Consider the following 8,429-nt stretch of genomic DNA (forward strand, 5'->3'; position numbering starts at 1 on the left):
TTTTTTAAAAAAAAAAAAGGACTTGAAGGCACTGAGGTCCAACTTCCTCTGACTTCAGCAGGGGGAGGAAGGGAATCAACATCGGCATCATCCCAAGAATGATTCATAAGACTGCCTCCACCCACCAACCATTTCATCAATTCTGACACCAACCATCCTTACCACAACACTCCCTACTTCTCTGCTTGGTTCAATAATTCATTGCAGCACAAATCACAGAGAATATATTCATGAGTATATGGTTTATTAGGAAGTTAATGAATTGTAAAATTTTTATAATCACTATTCAGGGTCAGAAATGCTTAAGGCACAGTTCTTTCAGTCAAGACAGCGTCTTCTCAGATGCACTCACAGACAGGCTGCTCTCTGTCCCTCTGCCCCGTGGTCTGGCTTCTGCGTCCCTTGAGCAATATTATAAAGCTCTTTTAGGGATGCTGATAAATGTTCAAAGGGCATTTCACTCCACTATAATCCTCAGCATGAAGGCATTTAGCTCTAGATCAGTAAGTCAGCAAACCTAGTTCCCTAATTAAGTGTTTGGGGGCACTGCACTCTACAACCAAACCTCCTGCCTGAAGGTATTAAGCTTTACTAACTCTATGGGCCAATAAGTCCACTGCTCTGGCTCATGCTCTAACTCTTGGTTCTACTGCTTCTACTCCTCTGCTGCCACAACTCTATATCCTTGTCCGAGGAGGTTCAATGTGCAATTATTTCAGGGTCCAGATGATGTGCTCCACTCCTGGGTCCTCTTTCTTGTTGATAGTGAGATCCCTATTCCTGTTTCTAAGATGACTCATTTTAAACCCACTTTAGAGTTCCAAGTTTTACAATCACAATTAACTAGTTAATGTACATTTACAATTGAATCATATCGATTTATCAGCATCTTCTTCCACCTGAACTTACCAAGACTTATCAGGAAAAAAAAAAAAGGTATTTTTTCAGGGTTACAAAGACTATGATTAGAAGACTCATATGAAGTGATTTACTACACTGTAGGCCACTCCTTTATGCTTCTAGCTATTTATCCTTTTATACTTGAAGAATTAACTTTCCCCATTAAAATTCCTAAATTGCATGTCTCTGTTGCTATGTGTTGGAACCAATTCAATGGCACTTAGTAACAACAACAATAACAACAATCAACCCAGTCTTAGTTTTTTAATGCCAAGGTTGATGGTTCAAATCACCCAGTTGATCCTTGGGAACCTTATACAGGGTTGGTCACTATAAGAAGTTAGATTATATGAAGAAGAACGTGGCATCAGAACTGGAGGAAGACTCATCAACAACCTGTGATATACAGATGACACAACTGTGGTTGCTGAAAGAGAAAAGAACTTAAAATACTTACAGATGAAATTCAAAGACCACACCCTTCAGTATGGATTTAATCTCAGTGTAAAGAAAACAAAAATCTTTACCACTGGACCAATAAATAACATCATGATAAATGGATAAAAAATTGATATTGTTAAAGTCTTCATTTTGCTTAACTCCACCATCAACATTCATGGAAACAGCAATCAAGAATTCAAATCATGTATTGCATTAGGCAAATCTGCTGCACAAGGCCACTTTAAAGCATTTAAGGACTAAGGTCCGTGGTATTTTCATTAGCCTCATATGCATATGAAACTTGGATAATGAATAAGAAAGACCATAGAAGAATTGATGCAATTGAGTTATGACATTTGAAAAAAATATTAAAAGTACCATAGAATGACAGAAGAACAAATAAATCTGTGTTGGACGAAGTACAGACAGAATGCTCCTTAGAAGCCAAGATGGCCAGACTTTGTCGCTCATACTTCAAACATATTATCAGAAGGGATCAATCCCTGGAGAAACGTATCATGCTTGGTAAAGTGTAGGATCAGTGATAAAAGAGGGAGTTCCCGAATGAGATGGATTGTCACAATGGCAGCAGCAATGGTCTCAAGAACAGCAATGCTTGTGAGGTTGGCATAGGAACAAGAAGTGTTTCATTCTGTTGTGCATAGGATTGCTGTGATTCAGAACTGACTCAACAGCACCACCACCACCAACATAAATTAGAACTGACTTAACAGCACTACACAACAGCAGCAATGTCAAACTAGAACTCTAAGGAGGCAAGAGTGTTTCTTGATGTAAAGAATCTTCTATTTCCATTGGAAACATTCATAAGCAAAGTCTTCACACTCATAAGCAAAGTCCAGTCCTTAGCAAGCCATCAAACTGCAACAAATTACATCAGTTTGCTGTCTCACACATTTATCTTCATACTGATGTTGTTGTTGTTGTTGTTGTTATGTGCCGTGGAGTCAGTACCGACTCATAGCCACCCTGTACAGGGTTTCCAAGGCTGTAAATCTTTATGGGAGCAGAAAGCCTCATCATTCTCCCGCAGAACAGCTGATAGCTTCAAACTGCTGACCTTGTGGTTCGCAGCCCGATTCGTAACCACTACGCTACCAGAGCTCCTTGATGGTTTCTGGTCAATTCAGCCCTCCATTACAAACAAGGTCAAATGGGTACAAAGTTACAAGCTTGTAGTCTACACACATCTCCCTGAACTTCAGCCCAGTAGGCTACTTCTTATCCTCTGTAATCCATAGGCCCCCAGCAGAAGTTCACACAACTACTTGAACTTCAGACCAGTCAGCCTATCCTCGCCTCTCTCACCTTGTCTCTTCATTGCTGCCTTTCAACCCATTTCCACTCATAAAGTTGACTTAAGTGATTATCACAATGAATACACCAGGCTGCCTGTTCATTGACTTCCTTAAATTTCCATCCTAGAAGGGTATTGTATGGTGGGTACAGACTTTCCAGCCTCAATGAATCCAACAGTAAACTGTTTGCTAGAAATAATAAAACAGTCTTTTGTTTTCTCCCTGAGGCCTTTCTTTCAAAGATAAGCCTCAGTTTTTCTCATTTCTCTGTGTGTGTCTGCTTGCCCTTTCAAATGTGTATTTCCTGACTCTGAAGTTTCTGAGTGGAGCTCATGTTTCCATATGCTAAAGACAGGCTGTTGTTGTTAATTGCCCTCTAGTTGGTTCCAAATCATAGTGCCCAACAGAATTAAACAATGCCCAGTCCTATGCCATACTCTCAATTGCTATGTTTGAGCCTTTATTGGTGACACTGTGTCAATCCATCAAGTTGGGGATCTTCCTCTTTTTCACTGACCCTCTACTTTACTAAGCATATTGTGCTTTCCAGGGACTGACCAGTTCTGACAACTTATCTGAAATATGAGAGAAGAAATCTCATCTTCCTGGTTTCTAAGGAACATTCTTGATGTACTTCTTCCAAGGCAGATTTGTTAGTTCTAGGAGTCCATGGTATTTTCAGCATTCTTCACTACCACTAACATTCAAATGCTTTGATTCCTCTCCTGTCTTCCTTATTCATTCTTCAACTTTCATATGCATATGAAACAATTTAAAATGTTATGACTTGGGTCAAGTGTACCTTAGTTCTCAAACTGACATCTTTGCTCCTTAAAACTTTAAAGATATGTCATTTAATTTATTTGCTGCTGCTTCCATGAGTGTTGGTTGTGGATCCAAACAAAATGAATTATTTTACAACTTTAAACTTTCCTCCATTTATCATGATGTTATTTATTTGTCCATTTGTGAGGATTTTAATTTTCTTTACATTGAGGTTCAATCCATTCTGAAGGCTTTAGTCTTTTATCTTCATCACTAAGTATTTCAAGTCCTTTTCACTTCAAGCAAGCAAGGTTGTTCTAGCAAGCAAGGTTGTTTCATAGGTTCTTTAGGAATCATTCTCCAATACTGGCAGAATATTTTACTTCATATAATCCAGCTTCTAGAATCATTTTCTCAGATGAGTGGTGGTGGTTATGTGCCATGAAATCAGTTTTCACTCATAGCTACCATGTATAGGATTTCCAAGACTGTAAATCTTTATGGGTGCAGAAAGTCTCATCTTTCTCCCACCAAATGACCATAGATTTGAACTGCTGACCTGTGGTTAGCAACCCTACTTTCAACTCACTATACTACCAGAGCTCCTTATACAGTTGAATAAGTATGGTGAAAGTATACAACCCTGGTAGAAACCTTTCCTGATATTAAATCATTCTGTATCCCCTTGTTTTGTCCAAACCACTGCCTCATGTTCTATGTTCAGGTTCCTCATAAACACAATTAAGTGTTCTGGAACACCCACTCTTCCCAAAATTATTAATAGTTTTTCATGATCCACACAGTCAAATGTCTTTTATAGTCAATACAACACAAGTAAAAACCTTTTCATTATTCTCTCTTTCAGCCAAGATCCTTCTGACTACAACAGTGATATCCCTACTTTCACATCCTCTCTGAATTTGGCTCAAATTTCTGGCAGACCCTTGTCAGTGTATTGCTGTAACCACGTTTACATTTTCTTCAGAAAATTTTAATTGATATGATATTGATGACATTGTTTGATGATTTTGGCATTTCATTGGATCAACTTTCTTTAGAATGGGCACAAATATGAATTTCTTCTAATGGATTGGACAAGTAGCTCTCTTTCACATTTCTTGACACAGGCAAATGGACACTTTCAGTACTGCATCAGTTTGTTGAAACATTTAAATTTTTATTCCTTCAATTCTTTTTTTTTTTTTGGTTTTCTTAAATTTATTTATTTAAAACATAACATGAGGAAAGTGTTAAAACTGGTGTAATAGCACAATAGTATTCCAGATTTTGGGAGGGGTAAAGGGGAGATATTCAGAACCCTTCACCCAAATCCCCCCAATTTGATCATAGTGAATTAATGATGTACTTTGTGGATGTGATTAGTCAATTATAGCAGCTTGATGGATCTTTCTTTTGGCACCAAATCCCATTGAATTATCTGGTCCCCTTGGCTGACGAAAAACTATTAAGCGAGGAGTAATGGCATCATCCAGGGTGATGCTCTTTAAGCCATTGACCAACCAACCAATCAGGTCATGGAGCTGCAACAGCCTTGGGGCCTTCACATACTCGCCAAACATTACAGGTGCTGCACTTGCCAGTGCACTGATTAAGAATCACCGAGAATTCCACCTCATCTCCTGCCTGTAACTCGATGCCATCCTGAACTTTTTTCACAAGGAAAAAGAGCTTCTTACTATCTCCTACGTCATACTTAATGAAGCCAAACTGATCTTTCACACACTCCACTGTGGCTGTACATAGGGGTGTGATATTGCCGGCCATAGTCTGTGCATTTTGGCTCCAGGACACACAACTGGAACTTGACAATCTCCCCTTTCTGCAGGCAATCCCCTTTGTTGGCCATCCCAACTATGCCAAATGGATGCACCTCACCTTTCATAACCCCCTCTTCTACAATCTCAATCATTCCTTGGTGCAGAGTCTATATTGGATCAACACTCTTCAGGGCATGAATGACTTTACCAGAGTAGATGGTGTGATCAGCTTCCTCAGTAATACCATTCACCAAATGTGTTTTAGTCACTGTTTTGGCACTGACTTTGTTGCCTTTGCCTTTGGACAAGCTATACTCTAACATGTCACCCAATTCCAGCCTATCAACAACATCAGAGAATTCACTGAAATGGAAAAAGATTTCCTTATCATGATTGACTGTTTCAATAAATCCCAAATTATCCTTTAGTGTTGCCACATAATCTTAGAGCCTCTTGGAGTTGGAATTATGACTTGAAAGTCACATACAAGTTGCAATTGACTGTCCAGCTCCCAGTTTGTCACTAACACTAAATTCAACCTTATCTCCTATTTGAGGAGAAGAAGATCCTTCCACATCCTTGGCTTGAAAAGCAATAGTCAGTTTTACCCCACAATCATCATATGCAATAATGCCATCCTCAGCCTCCTTCTCTTTGCCTTTATTTGGGATAGTGGTTTTGGAACTGGAAAAAGTGGCCTCTTTTTCTACAGTGGCCAGAAAACGATTATCTGAATGGGAATAGAACAAAATGGTGCCCTGGGGAATTCTTTTAATTCTAATAGCATGATTTCTTTGGGCAGAGAACATATTAGGAACAACAGTAAAGTCTACTTCATCTGCAATATAGAGCTGGTTTCCATCCAAAATTTCACTAAAGTGGAAGAACATACGAGCATCACAATCCACACACTTGATGAAACCAAAACCATCTCTCATGGCAGAAATCAGACCCATTTCTCTGGCTTCAATGGTGAACTGAAATGTACTTGATAGAACTTCTATATTGGTTGTTTGTTCTAATTTGTCACGTTGGTCTGTTGAAATATTAAACCTAACATGGTCACCTTCCAGCAGGGTCACTTTGGATTTTGTATCTTTGTATCCAAAGGGAAGTTCTTTAGGAATCACAAAACCAACTTTGATGTGTCCTGGCAATGGGTCATTCTGGTTTTTACTGGGTACTTTTGGGATAACTTTGGTTACAGTGCCTTCAAAATGTTCAATAAAAATGACTGTTCCTTGAGGCAATCACCTAACATCTGTTGCAACTTCTTTACCTTTTCTGTCCTTGATTGTGAACTCTACATCTTCTCCAGGCTGTAAGGCTTCTAGGTCACCCTTAAAGTCACCATAGTGAAAGAGTATCTCTTTTACAACATCATCTCTTTCAATAAAGCCAAACTCCTCCTTCATGGCATAATATTACGAGCACTTACGGCACCAGTATGTTTTTGTTATCAATTACAAAGTTTATTTTATCTCCAGTTTCGAGCTGAACGTTCCTTTCAACATCTTCAAGGGTATAAGTCAGATAACACACTTCTCTATTATGTTCATAAAGGAGCTCTGGTAGCATAGTGGTTGCGAATTCGGCTGCAAACCGCAAGGTCAGCAGTTTTGAAACTACCAGCTGTTCCACGGGAGAAAGATGAGGTTTTCTGCTCCCGTAAAGATTTACAGCCTCAGAAATCCTGTACAAGGTCGCTATGAGTTGGAACCGACTCCACGGCACATAACAACAACAACATTATGTTCATAGCATACACTTTCTGTTGGACTGGGACCCGGAGCAGTTGGAGATTTACTCTCTATATTGTGAGAAACAGCACACACAACTTGTCCATTTATTCATTCTTCAGGGAGGATTTCTAGTTTTATCTTCACCAGTTTAACAGCAATAGGGTACCCAGTTCACTGGTCAGATGATACTTTGACTTCAACTTCATCTCCTATTTTTAAGTCCTGCAGGTTGCCATTATACTATGAACAGTGGAAGAAAAGTCTAGCTTGATGTTCTGAACATCAAATAAATCCATAAAAGTTTAGCAGTTTCTCAACAATCCCAGTTTCATGCAGTGCTGCTGAAGTACCATTGGGGTACCCAGTGTGTCCATTGTTGTGGAAAAGATTTGGATCAAAGCTTACCTCACAGCGATAATCAAATATTGAACTTTCAGTAGTATTTACTGATTCTTCTTTTTCAGCACACATTTCAGAGGATGAAAGTTGCTAGTATTAAAAAAAGAGCAAGATAAAAATGATCTATTGAGCTAATGAAGAACAAAACTGCTGCTGCACCAGGCAATCTCACAGTACAGCACTGAAGAAAACAGAGACTCCTAGCAGCATTGTGAAGTGCTCTTTCAAAGCTGTTGAGTAGGCACAAACTTTTGTTTCAAATCAAGTGTTGTGTCTTCAACTTAAATGTACTCTTCTTTGGTCTTGTTGGTTGTTAGGAGGTTTGTTCCTTGCCTGATCGGAACCTGAAGCAGTAGTTTCAGGTGGTAAAGTCTGTTCTGTTACACATCATACCCAACAGCTCAGTGCCCTCTCTCCGGTGCCGCAATAAGCAGCACGGCCCAGTATGTAGGTTCCCTCAATTCTTGGAGCCTTGTTTTTCACCAATGTCTTCAGTGCAGTTTGGATTTCTTCCATCAACACCATTGGCACTTGATAATATGAAACTTCTCCAAATGGTTTAAGGAGCTCTGGTAGTGTAGTGGTTACTAGTTGGGCTGCTAACCTCAATGTCAGCAGTTCGGAACTACCAGGTGGTCCACAGGAGAAAGATGAGACTTTTTGCTCCAATAAAGATTTACTTATGCTGGGTCACTATGATGTAAGGCCCTAACTGATTTTGCCTAGCTACTTGACCAAACTTTAGTCAGGCTTCAAGAAGCATTTTTGATAGAAGGCCTCAGTTTTTAGTTCCCTCCAGAGACAAGGTCAATCAGTTAGCCCTCAATATTAAAATAATCCTTGAGAAACTCATAATGGTCAGACTGACCCAGACAAATGAGAATATCCTAAACGCTAAACACTTGCAATTGCCAAAACCCATATGCTTATAGATTTAAAAGGTTGCTTCATGCCATGACCAATTAAACTGTAACATCTCATACTTTGCCAAATGTCAACCAATCAAAAATTGTATCTATGGCACTGTGCAATTATGCCCCCTGAAACCTTATAAAAACTTGTGTGTATAGTGAGTCGGGGTCGCC

General features: G+C 39.3%; 1 pseudogene; it reads right to left on the reverse strand.

Annotated features, from left to right (window-relative positions):
* Positions 1-4,804: 4,804 nt before the first annotated feature.
* Positions 4,805-8,429, reverse strand: part of LOC102818735 — a 5,051-nt pseudogene continuing 1,426 nt past the window's right edge.

Source organism: Chrysochloris asiatica, unplaced genomic scaffold, assembly GCF_000296735.1.
Source record: "Chrysochloris asiatica unplaced genomic scaffold, ChrAsi1.0 scaffold00038, whole genome shotgun sequence".
NCBI lineage: Eukaryota > Metazoa > Chordata > Mammalia > Afrosoricida > Chrysochloridae > Chrysochloris > Chrysochloris asiatica.